General features: G+C 45.7%; 1 long non-coding RNA gene across 1 annotated transcript in view; it reads left to right on the top strand.

Moving 5' to 3' along the window:
• LOC105306617 overlaps window positions 1-4,420 on the top strand; it is a 226,986-nt gene extending 222,566 nt beyond the window's left edge. Inside the window, exon 3 of the long non-coding RNA XR_897161.2 lies at window positions 4,356-4,420. This is a non-coding gene — a long non-coding RNA (uncharacterized LOC105306617). The remainder of the gene's footprint in view (window positions 1-4,355) is intronic.
• Window positions 4,421-14,169: the final 9,749 nt, after the last annotated feature.

The raw sequence follows: 14,169 nt of genomic DNA on the forward strand, positions 1-14,169 counted from the left end.
AGCCAAAATGGGGAGACAAAAAAAGAAAAAAAAAAGAAAACATGTCCCACATGAAAAAACAAACAAAGCTCCAGAAAAAAAATTCACCAAAATGGAGACAAGCAACCTACCAGATGCAGAGTTCAAAGCACTGGTTATAAGGATGCTAAAGGACTTAGCGGAAAAGTAGATGAACTCAGTGAGAACTTTAACAAAGAGATAAAACAAACAAACAAACAAAAAACATAAAAATAGAGATGGAAAACATAATAGGGAGCCAGCCAGAAATGCAGACTACAATATCTAAGATGAAGAGTACCTTAGAGATAATCAACAGAGTGCATGAAACAGAGGATCGAATCAGCGGCATAGAGGATGGAGTAGGAGAGGGCACCCAATCAGAACAGCAACGAGAAGAAAGAATCCAAAAAATGAAGATAGTTTAAGAAGCCTCCGGGACAATGCCAAGTGTAATAACATTTGCATCATAGGGGCACCAGAAAGAGAAGAGAGAGAGCAAAGAATTGAAAACCTATTTGAAGAAATAATGATGGAAAACTTCCCTAACCTGATGAGAGAAATAGACATACAACCCCTGGAAATTCATAGAGTCAAAACAAGATGAATCCAAACAGGCCCATATCAAGACACATCATAATTAAAGTGCCAAAGGTTAAATTCAAAGAGAGAATCTTAAAAGCAGCAAGAGAAAAGCAATTAGTTACATACAAGGGGATGCCCATAAGACTGTTGGCTGATTTTTCAACAAAAAAATTGCAGGACAGAAGGGCTTGGCACAAAAATATTCAAAATGATGAAAACCCAGGACCTACAGCCAAGATTACTTTACCCAGCAGAGTTATTTAGAATCAAAGGACAGATAAAGAGCTTCCCAGACAAGAAAAAGCTAAAGGAGTTCATTACCACCAAGCCAGTTTTACAGGAAATGTTGGAGGGACTTCTTTAATAAGAAGAAAAAATATGTATCAAAAGTCTAAATAAAGAATGGCAATTGCTACATATATATCAACAAATACTTCAAATGAAAAAAAAAAATGCTCCAATCAGAAGATAGGATGGCTGAATGGCTAAGAAAACAAGACCCTTACATACGCTGCCTACAAGAGACTCACTTCAGATTAAAAGACACACACAGACTAAAAGTAACAGGATGGGAAAAGATATTTCATGATGGACCTAGAAATTAATGTGCTGAGTGGAGTAAGTCAGATAGAGGAAGACAAATGCCGTATGATTGCATGTATGTGTGACAAACAAAGTCATAGATACGGAAAACATTTTGATGGTTACCAGACGGGATGGAGGTTGCGGAGGGGGGGGGGGGTCAGTGAAAAGCGGGAAGAGATTAAGACATACGAATTGGTAGTTACAAAATCATCAGGGAGATAGAGTATAGCATAAGGCATTTAGCCAAAAATATTTTCATAACTATGTACAGTGTCAGAGGGGCACTAGATTTCTTGGGGTGATCACTTTGTGAGTTATATAAATGTTCAATCACTGTGTCGTACACCTGAAATGAATATAGTATTGTGTCAACTATAACTGAAAAATTTTTAAAAATTATTAGTAATAAAAAACTAAAGATATATTGTGAAGTTTAAAAGGGCAATATTTTAGGTCTTCTCTGAGAGGCTAGGAGCTAGTTTCAGCTGAATACAAAAGTTAAATTAGTTACTGAAGCTTATTTATTTCAAGACTATGAGCAAGTATAATGCTGTGCAAGTCACATCACTACAGATTCATCATCCACTTAGACTGCAAAATAGCCACTGAAATGTTTGAGTCTTCCTAGTGGTAAGGGAAGCATGCATGCTCAAAATAATTAGAAAGTAGGCAAATATGATTTTTAGGAAAAGTTTTAAGGAAATTGGGCCGTTCAGATTATTATACTGAAAGTCCAAAATGGCTCCTTCATTGATGCTCTTCTCAGAGTCACCTCCATAAACACCGATGATCTGACAGAAGAAGCTACTCCTTTGAAAGTATTAACGGAAGAGCCTGCATTTCTCAGTCCACATCCGAAATCACAGCACATTTTGGCCTGTCGAAAGAAGCCTCCCCTCTGGCCTTCCGTAGTGATGTTGTCTCTGGCTTTGTTTTCCTCTTTGTTGGGCTAACTGCATAAGTTTGATAGTCGTCTCTGGAATCATCCATTATATTTTGATTATGCAACTTTTTCAGCCATGTTCACTAGACTTTGGAGGAGCGTGTCATCTAAACTCAGAGATTTGAAGCCGGTCCCTAAATAAATCCCACGTGCAATTGTTTTTCAATAGAGAGAATCTGAGGCTAGGATGAAAGCCAGGGGCCTTGCTTGTTTTCAAAACGAATGCTTTCCTGAGTCGAACAATAGAGAAACATAGTCAGAAACACTTTAGGGTGTTTGATCTCAGTTATTGTTCTACAGTTCATTTAGTGAACACAATATTTTATTAGCAGACACTTTAATGATTAAATAGTGTTTATTTCTGTTTTATCCTTATTGGCGCACCTTAATTTCACATTATCGAGAGATGCATTTGCTTATTTAAACTCATGAGTATCTCAGTATGCATTCATGTTGGGGCTCCCAGCTATAAATTAGGCAAATGCATTCTGGGTAATTATTAATTTTTATGGTAATCTTCATAGAACACATACTTATTGAGCACCTACTGTGGAAGACACTTAGTAGGTTACTCTGAGAGGACTGACACCTGCCTCAGTGGATTCACTGGGCACTTGTCCTGTGGTTTATTAGATTTCTGTAAGGAATGTACAGTGAAAGGTGAATTCTAGGCTCACTGACTTGCCCCATATTGCAGAAAAAGTCTGTCAGATAGAGACGAGGGGCAGAAAAGGCTCTGTCCTTCTCCGGGGCACTGTCTGATGACTGGCCCGTCACTGCCTCTAGTAGGAATGGGGTGTTAACCTGCCTGAGTTTTCTTTTGAAGTTGCAGTTGTACAGATGGTATTTCCCGAGGAGATTTCTCATATCTGAAAGAGGCCTGGCAGTTGTGAGTGGGAAGACTCAGACCGCCTGGATTCAGGCGACGTCTCGGCCTCAGTTCCCCCACGTGGAAATGAATGGATCTCCTGGCATGATCAGCTCCAGCCACTTTCTTCCCGAGGACACGGCGTTCAGACTGGGGCTCTTGGGAGAGGAGCTGGCTAAGGTGCTCACAAGGGCCAGATTTTCCCCTTCTGCTGAAGACAGAAGAGAGCCCCTTGATTGACTGTCCCACACTGCGCGCGGCGGCCGACGGAGAGCCCCTGGACAGAGAAAGGGAGCCTGACGGAGCAGCACAGTGGCTGCCGTTCCTGAGGAGAGCACTTCCCAGACCGACGGAGAACCAATGGCTTCCCTTTCTTTGTTCCCAATTCTTTGCAGATTGATACTTAAACAAAAAGAAAGAAAGAAAAGGAAAAGAAATCTATTTGATGACACATTTCTCCTCAGCCCTGCACTCACCCGGTCACAGGCCGTACTCTTGGAGGCTGCACTCAGCCTCGTCCTCCCCGAGGGAGCCCCCCACATGCAGCCTGGAGACCCCCCCGCACCTCGCTGCCCCATCCTCTCATCACCTGACTGCGCCCTCACCACTCTGCAGAAACTGCAAGGTCCTCCCTTTAAAAATCCAGTAATGTCTTATCAGGTTTAATCCTCAAGTTCTTTCTTTCTTCCCGACCCTCTGTCCCCAAGGCCATCCTTCACAAGAACGCGCATCCCTCATTCTCTGCTCACGGGACTCAGTGCCTTCTTTTCTTTCTCTAGGTCAACCTTCTGAAAGGCATGCTTTCCTAAGACGTGCTTTTTTGGCTCAAATGCCAGGCTCTGTATACTTTAAAAATGTGAACATCCGTGTCCCAAATGGAGTTAGGGGAATTGTTTTCAGATTTGATTCTATCCATGTGTAAGAATTGGACTAATCATTAGACAATCGTATGTGGTGTCTGGGAGAAGGCAGCGACAGCGACACGTAAGGCGTCATTCCCGTGACTTCTCTGAAAGTGGGCGGTGCTGACTTACATGCTAAGCACGGACAGCGCCGTTTCTGACGCGTGAAGTTAAGGGGTGGGCAGCCTCCCTTGTGTCCTCGCTTTCATGTGCCTTCGCTGTGGCTGGGGCTGCGGCAGGTATGAGGACTGTAGCTACAGGTAGAGCCCTTTGCAGGAAGTTGATAGATGTGTTTCTTTTGCCAATGACAGGTAGCTCAACTCTCTGACCACCTGTATCCTCACCGGCCACATGACCCAGGAGATTACTTTCAATAGAAAATTCTTTAATTTTCCTACATTTCCTCGAATTATCCGGTGTAACCTTTTCCCATGTCTCAGCTATGTGTTAACCCCATTTTCTCCTTCTTTTCTAGCACCGTGTTCCGATCAGAGGCCAAATAAATGACACTCAGAACTTCCGCTGACATACTATAAGGTAAGATCTATTTTTGATTTGAGTTCTTTGCTTTCAAAGGGAAGTTTACGGCTTGATCTGAGAGAACAGGTTAATGAGGAACAGAAATTTCTGAGTTGGTGTTTTTCAAAACAATTTGTAATTGTTACTGTATGCATCTTAATGTAAATATATAGCCATGCTCAATTTTTATGTCTTAATAAAGATCCTTTTTTGTTAATTTGATCATCAGATTCAAAGGTACATAGAAGTTGTGTTTGTTGAAATATAAACAAGGTTGATATGATTCCAAATACTTATTTGTATCTTACCTGGAGCAGTATGAGTCATTTGCCATCTATTGTTTCCTTTATCGACGGACCATATGTATGACAGTGGTCCCATAGATTGTCATGGAGCCGAATGTCCTGGAAGAAATGGAAGGATTGTGATTAGGAGGATTTGCTTTTCTCTGGCAGGAGCAGTATCTGTGGGGCTTGGCGGTAGGTTCTCTCCCACTCGGAGCACCTCAGTTCTGAGTGCACAGATGACATCCCAGTCCAGCATCCACTGAGCTGTTTCAGCACAGAGGAGCCTGTCCCCCCAGCACCACATGCTCAAAGGATACCACAGCCCTCCTAGAGCTAGCCTGATGGTCTTCAGAGTACATGGCTGTAAATTTATTCAGAGGACACAGATCCACAGGAGCTACCTTAACACGTGCTCAGTGCCACTGCAGTGAAGGCCTTTCTGTGGTGCTGCGGGGCCAGCCTGTGCCTGTACTTTGGAAGCATCTTCAGGCTGTGGTGGCATAATGCACACATAACTTTCGTTTCTTCCATCACTTCAATGCCAGAGAGGGCCTTTGTGCCAGATCGGGTCAGTGGAACCAAAAACACATTTCCAAAGTCAAGTGCTGAGTCCTCGGCTCTCCACCCTCCGTGTTAAACAATCACCCTCTTTTTTTATGAAAACCACAAAGCTCCTTAATCTGACCACTGCTCCAACATGCAATAACCAAAACCACACTGCCGAGACAATCCCACATCCCTTTACCCTTCCGTCTTGATTTCTTATTCCTCCCGATCCTCAGGCCACCTTTCAGCCCCTCCTGACAGCCACTCTGAAGGTGATCTATGCCTCATCTAGCCAGTTTCTCCTCCATATTCCTAACCGGTCCAGGCCACGTCCCTGTTCGTCAGCAGCGCTGACAGCTCCTGGGTGTCTTTCTGCCCCTGTGGTAAAGAAGCAAGGCCGGGCTTGTGGGGCAGTGTGTGGAGGGTCTCCAGCGGCACAGTCTTCCCGTCACCCCGCTCACTCACTGACTCACGCAGAGCAGCGTCCAGTCCTGTGAGTCCCATTTGTGGTGAGCGCCCTATACCATTTTTTCTCTTTGATACCATATTTTTACTGTACCTTTTCTGTGTTTAGATATGTTTCGATAGACAAATAGCATGTGTTACAGGTGCCCACAGTATTCAGTACAGCAACATGCTGTACAGGCTTGTAGCTTAGAAGCAATAAGGCTATACTCTAGAGCCTCGGTGTGTGGTAGGCTGTGCCGTGTGGGTCTGTGTAAGTGCCTCTGTGATGTCTGCACAACGACGAGATCGCCTAACGAGATTTCTCAGAATGTATCACTGTCCTTAAGTGGCGCATGCCCGTAGTGCAAGATGTTTGAATTTTTAGCATATGTGGGACCTCGTAGCTTATCTAATTCATAGAAGCTTAAATATTATTCCTTGATTTACATCGCCTTTTTCAGAATGCTGTACAAAATCTGATTGTGAATATAAAGCAAGGTACATTGCGAAAAAGCTCGATCCTTTTTAAATGTGACAGTTAGTTATCCCTTCTCTATTCAGCAGACAGCACTAATAGACTACTTAATATCTGTTCTCCCCGTCTTTCTTCCTACAATGCCCCGATGTTCTGAAGGACAGGAGTGTGCCTGTTTTTAAAACCTTCGCCTCCCACACGCCTTCACTGAGGCCACGTGGCCCAGTTCCGGCTAAGGGCTCTGGGAGGCGGCCCTGGGGAGGGGCCCCCTGCCCGAATTAAAAGAGCAAGCCTTCTAGAGGATACTATTTTGGGAACATTATCCTTTGTTATTACCCCATCTTCCTACCTGGAAAGCTGTTTCAAAATTTGTAGCTGTGAGATTTTAATTTACGGGAGTGACTAAGCAGCGACAGAGAGGGCAGTGCCGCTGAAAGAAGAATTTATTAGTCACATTTCCTGAGAGAAGGGGGCACTCCGTGTCACCCGGGCCCCAGGGGGAAGCACCGGGTTTGGGCAGAGGCGGAAGACGGGAGTGAAGAACGCGTCCAGGTCAGAGTCGGCGCTGCGAGTTCGCACAGGAGGCGCAGGGCCGGGCGGGACAGCTCCCCGGGCGGCCGGCGAGAGCCAGGCCCGAGGGCCCTGGGCTGCGGGACGGGCTCTGCTCCCTGGTACCTGGCTCTGGGTGAGTCAGGGCGCGGCCATATCGGTTCGGGGTGTGACAGTTAGATAAGACGGTGGCTGGGACTGCAGATTTAGGTTTACATACGAGATACGCTCTCAGCCAGGCCCTTCGCCAGCACGGGAGGGGCGGCCTGTCCCTGGCCAGCAAGATCTTGCTGTGTCAGAGCATCATAAAAGAAGAAAATAAAAAAAATGTAATTAATAAGAAGCACAGCCCCGTCTCGTAATCACAAGGGCAGAAGCCACAACCAGACAGGTGCAGCAGAAAGGTCAGAGGAGCTTGGCCCCTCGAGTTCCCGCGAGCCGGCCGTCGCCTCCCGGGGAATCAGCGCACCCCAACTCGGTGGGTCTTTGAGGCTCAGAGAGAACTCAGACATAGCGGAGTGGCCGGCGTTCAGGTCTGGGCGTTTGTCGCATCGGAGATGCTCCGCGCTGCAGCTCCGCTCACGGCGCTGCCGCCAGGTGGGTGATGCACCCATGGCGCAGCCGCGAAACCAGCGCTTGGAGATGTTGAGCGCGTGATCCTGCGACCGCAGCCGGCGGGCTGAGGTTTGAGCCCATCCCCGTCCTCTCCCCGCTCGGCGCTGTCCCGACAGGGTCCGGCCTGGAGCCTGCACGGTTGCTGAGGGCACTTTCTTTTCAGAGAAAATCACGTCAGGGGCATCGTCAGTTTACTAAACCTTTCAATGCTCTTCAGGAACACGGAGTTTTCATTATTATCCATTGATAACCCTGAATGGACTGAGACTGCTCCATGTTATAAACAAGGGAACAGAAAAATCTTGATTTGGGGGAATCGGGATGAATCGGAATTGCCTACGAAAGCGGGTGAAGGAAATATTAACTTCAAGATTCTTTTGTGTTTTTGTTCTTTAAAAGTTTAGAGTCCTTCTCGGGGCCTTTACTCTGTCCCTCTCACTGTCCTGCTCTCTGTCCTCACTCTCTGCCTCTGAGAGGAGACCACACTGTCTGTGGAGTGTCCCCCCTTTTCTAATAAACTTTCCTTTTAACTCTAAAAAAGTTTAGAAATAATGATCTAAGAATGGCCACCAGAACTCAACTTTTTACCCTACGGCCTCAGTATTAAACAGCGTCCTCCTAACAACCTCCATTACTTCACTCGTACTTATTAGGTTCAGAAAAAAATGCAGGTAAAAGATAAACTATACAACGAACTTTCTTTTCAGAGAAAATCATGCAAGATATTGAACAAGTGCGAAGCCGAGTCAGGCAGGAGGTGCTGGGTAATGGAAAAATCTGTGGCTTAGAAAATATGAGGCAGGAAATGCAGGTGACAGCCAGCTCTTTTGAGGCTTAAAAGAGCTATTTCACCTCTCTGGACTCATGTTCTTTATTTGTAAATTGAGGGTGTAGATTTCTGACATTCTCTTAGGATAAACTCACAGCTTACCCTGTGGGTCTCCTTTGCTCATGCAGGGAAATGCTCTATTAAAGCTGACTTTCCCTCTTTGGCCATTGAATCTGCAAGTTACCTGTTATTTTCATTTTCCTTTCTTCTGTCAAGTACACCCTGAATCTCTTCACTGCTTTCTGTGTCTTCTGTCCTGACCCTCCTCCGGGTGCATCATGGTCTCACCTGGACAACTGCATGAGGTTCCTGGTGGTCTCCTGGCTTCCATTCCCGCCATACCAAGTCCATCGGTGTACAGAAGCCAGCGTCCGGGGACACAGATCACCTCTTGTCACTCTCCTGTGTGACACGTACTTACACCCCTCGCCTCCGCACTCCATGGTTAGGGTGAAGCCCAAACGCACCAGCACAGCTCGCGCCCTACAGTGCGCTTCCGCTTGTAGCCGCTGGCCCTTGCCTCGGCCCTCGGGGCCCCCCGTCTTTGTGTCTGTTCCCCGGATGTGTGTTTCCTTGCATTCTTTCCCCTGGGGCCCGGCACGGCAGTGTTCTGTCCCTGGCCCTTCCTTCAGAGCTCAGAGGCCTTCAGTAACCACTCTCTCGAAACGGGTGTTGTCTCCGGCACTCACATTAACCTTTGAAAACGAGCACTTTCATTTTTTAAGGCATATTAAAATACCTCCATGTGGAAACAATACGTATGTAGCTTAAGGGGTTTAGGAAAGACATGAAGAATTCGGCCACTTTTGTTTTTAGTTTGTTGTTTATCGTCACCGTGTGATCTAAGCTTCAATGGGCAAGGCCTTGTTTGCCTCCTCACCGCCAAACCCATGGGACCTGTAGGGACACCTTTCCCCTGCAGGAGGGTGGCACATATTCACCGAGTGAAGGAATCCAGAGGAAGAAAATGCCAAATGTCCCTAAAGAAATGCTTCTAGATGTCCATGCCATGTCTGTTGCTTAAACCAGAAGGGAAAGAAATAGAAGAAAAGGTAAAAACAGAAATTCTGGGAAGAGAGAGACAGCAGTGCCCATGAGAATAGCCATAAGTCCTTGGGAGGGACTGGCCTCTCAGGCGGTTTCACGTGGCATTTCTGAGCTGATGACAGGCAACAGCACCAATTCTTGGGTCTTACATCGATTTGTTAGATGAGCCTGCCACGTAATGATCAGAAATGTGTGTTGAATGAAGGCTCAAAAGAAAGAAATGATAAAAGTACTAAACTGCTAGGAGGAAAATTTTGCCTTTTAATAAAAATGGGCATGATAAGGTTCTCCTGGTACCAATATTGAGTGCCTGTTACTCACAGGTGTTCCAGGTACAGTGAGTGTGAAAAATGTCCCATGAAAAGAACCCAGTCCCTGCTCTAGGCAGCTCCCTCGGCACGTTTCAGAGATTATTCCATCTTCAAGTAAATTGTCACAGCGACTACATAGAATGGCAGCCCCTGCGAATGGATTAAAATGCTGATGGGGAAAATGGAAACTAGAAAAATGTCTCATTTGTCAGTTAAATGATGTAGCCTCGAGGTTAGATTACAGCAATTCGGGGCTTTTTGTTTCCTGCCAATTGAGATTTGACAGCTGTTTATAAAATATTTACATTCTTATTTCAGTCACATTGACAGCACTTTTGGGTCTTTGGGAAATGATAATTATATGTTAGGAAAATGTTAAAGAAAGAAAAAGTTTAATGCTGATCTGTTGAAAAGAAAAAAAAAACTGTTTTTAAAATTGCGCTAAGGAAAGAAATCTACTTTATTAAAGGACGTATGTCTGATCAAAGTCAGAAGCAGTAGCACTTGCGGCCCACGGCTTCGCCACCTGCGTGGGGAGGGGAGCCCCCTCTCCCCTGACCGGGGCGCTTCAGCTCTTTCTTCTTCATCGGCCAGATGCGCCTTTATCCACTTCAGTGTGAACATATAATACTTGATTGGTTCATGGGTAAATTAGATAGAATTTGGGAGCATGTATGTAGAATTTTGTGAAAAAAATCAATACATATGCTTAATATCAGAAGAAGAGAAAATAAAAAGTATTAGGAAGAATACTAAGTATAGAATTTATATAAACTTTCCAAATAAAATATTTTTGAATATCTTAATGAGAAATATAAATTCATATGTAACTTTTTCTTAGATCAGGTGTCACATTGGAAATAGTGACCAGTGGTGTTTCCATACGTGTCTGGCAGTCACTGTGTGTGATGCTTTATAAGAAGTAGATGATAAAAAATTTAAAACCTATTTTATAGTCATTCATAAATTTCCTCCAATTGAAATAATATTTGAAGAACCTAACAGCCATTACTTTCTTTCACTGACAAATGTAATTATTTAAATCTCCTAGGATAAGGCAAATGATTTTGGAATCTAACCTAGCTTCTTAGTATCAAGTACCTTAAAAATTCATGGAAAGCACATCTTTTTGTATAGCTGTCACCTTGCACGTAGCTCAGACCCCACTGAAAGGGGGGCAACAAACAGCAGGAATGGGCCTGGCCCCTGTCTGTGGCACCAGGAGCAAAAGTACGATTGGAGGCCCTGTCCACTCCTGGCTCTTTGCTGCTCCCCCATGGGCCTCACTCTTGGAGGGTGCACGTGGACACAGCCAGAAGGTTAACATACTTCCTTTATACTGTGTCATAGCTGTCCTTTGGTCACCTATGGGGTCCCGGGTACACCAGAGATGTGTCTAGTGAAGAGATCACCCTGACGCTCTAGAAGTGAGCAAGCAGCCTTGGGCCTTTGGGCAGTGGATGCTGGAGACCTGAGTATGGGACGCTTGGTCTAGAAGGAACCCAGCTCATTGTGGCATTTCCTCGTGGAGTGTCACGGCCAGAGGAAAGCCAGAGGGGACCCTCTGATGTAGTGCTCCTCCAACATGAACGCGTATGCCATTGTCGGAAGCCAGCCGACGAAGTAATTGAGGGTACCTGAAAGGGGGAGCATGGACTGAGGAAAAGAAAGAAGACAGACAGAATTGCAGGAGGGATCACAGAATCAAGCTGTGTCTGTGTCCCCGAGTTTATTTAGAACACACTATTTATAACATTACAATAAGAAAGACAGTAGTCAAGAATCAAGGGTAGCCAGATTACTTATCTAGTAGAACAATGAGATTCTCACAACTCAGAACTCTCTGCTAAACTGTTGCAAGGAATGTGCAGTGACTGCTATGTGAACATTTACCTCCCGGTTTTTCCCAGCGCTTTACAATCTCAACTTCTAACATTGTTGCCAAGTACACAAATATCCTTGTTCCTTGTTATACGTTTTCACATGTCCATAAGTGACTCCCCACATGCCATCACCCGTTCTAATGCGGTCTTCGATTCAGAAGGGCGGAGGTGCGCCTGAGCTTTTGCATTTCTGAAGTGGTCCCAGGTGAGGCCTGTGCCGCTCTGAGGGGCAGGGGCCCATAGCCCGGAGCTCAGAGCAGAACTAGACAGAAGTCACTGCTTTAGGTGAGATCAGAGATGTGGGCCTGCTGTGGAGAGTCGTCCTCGCCCCCAGAAGGCCCCAGCCTGGACCCTTCACACCCTGAACTCTTCCCAGTTCCACACTGTGCCCCTCGGTAACCTACCCCGCTAGTGCCTCCATCCGCTCACAGCCCTTGTCCGTGAGGGACGGCAGCCAACCTATGTGTGGCCACCGAACTGGATGTCCAGGCGGCAGAGCACGCCTCGGCTTGCTCATCGCACTGTGGAGGAGCAGCAGGTGCCAGGTGTCCCCACTGTGCTTGTGGTCTGGGAGACCTGGAGCTCAGCAGCAGATGGGGCCCAGCCACACTTGCCTCTGAGGACCGGCACCCGGCCCAGGCCTGCCGGCCACGCAGGGGCTCGGGCATCGCGTGCATCTTGCACACCAGTGTTCTGCAGCCCAGGGTGTGGGAAGCTCTTCAATTAAGTTCAAAAGGGACGTGAAGTGAAAGTGGTAAATCTAATAGTTCTGTAGCAAGACTGTAATATAGTATATAGGGATAGACTAAAAGACAAATTAAAGATTTCAGAAAGGACCTAGATGACAGCAGTGCACGAAAAATATGCTGACATTTTCAGGGGACCATTTAAACTAAAAGGAAAAAAAAAAAATCCAAATCAGGAACAAAATAAAACAGAATCATAGACAGTATTTTTAAATAAAAGGAACAGTTGGGAAACAAATATCCGTATCATGCTATGTACAGAAGAAAAAAATGGGAAAATAATCAAAATAAGTTGATTACATTATTAAAACATATCACGGAATATAAAATAAACACAAAAAATAGTATCAGAATATGGACATCGAAAATAAATCTCATGAGATGACTGTAAAAACCCCAAAGAGCAGCTGCAAGAAACCCTGGCAATCAAGGCAAAGTAATAGAGGGGGCGAATTTCACAAAAATCCAATTTTGGAGTTAGTAGGTTCTACTTTTTACTCAAAGAAGGCCTCGACACAGCTCCATCACACGGGGAAATTAAATTACATTTCAAGTGAAACGAGTGAGCTCACGGGCTTCTAATGAAAACACCGCAGAAACGAACGTGAAGATGAGAGGCACATCTCAGCACCAGACGGCGTGCAGCGCGCCTGCGAGTTTAAGAGATGAATTCGAAGCATGTATAAGAAAGTCTTGAAAAAGGATCTCATAATGTGATAAAAGGCAAAAGCTGTGGAAGTGCAATATTTACATTCTAGCATATCATAGGAAAGAAAGAAAATTCGATTTACAGTTTCTTATTCTTCCGAGACTGCGAACTCGATCCAGTTTCCCGTTCAGCAAAATGGTTCTTCAAGTCCCGCCCACTGGTCCTGGGCAGAGACCCTCCACGATCTGCACTTACGTTTGAGTGCACAGCTCCTGTCCTCGGGCTGGCAGTCCAGTTTCGATGACAAGCAGCTCAGATATGTTTCTCATGTTATAAGTGTTAAATACGAGACCGTATCAAGGTGATGTAAGCGCGTAGTTTAAGTACCAAACAGATCGCAATCCCGTTGTCGTCGTGGGCTGTGTCTTTAGCATGTTTGTACCTTCGTGTTCTTCATAGTGATAAATATATATAAGCTATTGGAACGTATTTCTGCTGTATCGATGACATACCAAGGTAGAAGAAAAGGAAACATTTATATGGCTTCAAGGGCATCGAGATGCCCCTCTATAAGGAAAGGTGGCATATGATACTCGAGAAAGGGTAGGATTTATATGGGCAGAAAGAAACCAGAAGGCACTGTGGGGATCATAGGTACGAGGCAGAACGCAGGTGACAGCATCAGAACTCTGGTGCTTTGGGGGGGGGGGGGGGCGGGCGTGAGACCCCGGGGGTGCTGGGTAAGACCCGGAGGAGGACTTTGTGTTTTCAAAGGAGCCCGGGTTTTGTCTTAAAAATAACAGAATAACACTGAAATGGTAGGAGCAGGACAATAACATGAGGAAAGCTTACTGGGCAGTACTCTGTGGAGCTGGACTGAGGTGGGAAAATACTCGGATGAGTTTCATCAGGAAAAGGGAGATGAAAGACCAGGGAGGGACCTGCCCCCAGCGACGAGGAAAGAACAGAACAGACTCGGCGGCGCGAGGCCTGGGCTTCCTCCCTCCTGCATCAGGCGTGTATCTGCTCACTCCTGTGTCTTCACGATTTTTAGTAATTTCGATGATTTGCCTCTCACGTGTAAATGTAAAATGGGTTCAGATCATGAAGAAAACACACGACGCTGCGTCCTGGACTCTCTGGCGGTTTCGGTCGGCCTCGTCTCCTTCCCCACTGTCCGCGCCCCTGCGCTTTCCTGTCTCTTCCCCCTCCCGACTCCCTTCGACCCACGTGGTCTGGCCTGATTTTGCCACTTTGCCAGAACTACAGCTGCCAAAATGAGCAAAGGCCTCCGAGTCGGCAAGCCCCAAGACTTTCTGCTCCTTAACTCTGACTTCTCTGCCATTTTGTTATCTCTGGCCTTTTTGAAATTCTCTCTCCTTGGGT

The sequence above is a fragment of the Pteropus vampyrus genome, unplaced genomic scaffold, assembly GCF_000151845.1.
Source record: "Pteropus vampyrus isolate Shadow unplaced genomic scaffold, Pvam_2.0 Scaffold451, whole genome shotgun sequence".
Lineage (NCBI taxonomy): Eukaryota > Metazoa > Chordata > Mammalia > Chiroptera > Pteropodidae > Pteropus > Pteropus vampyrus.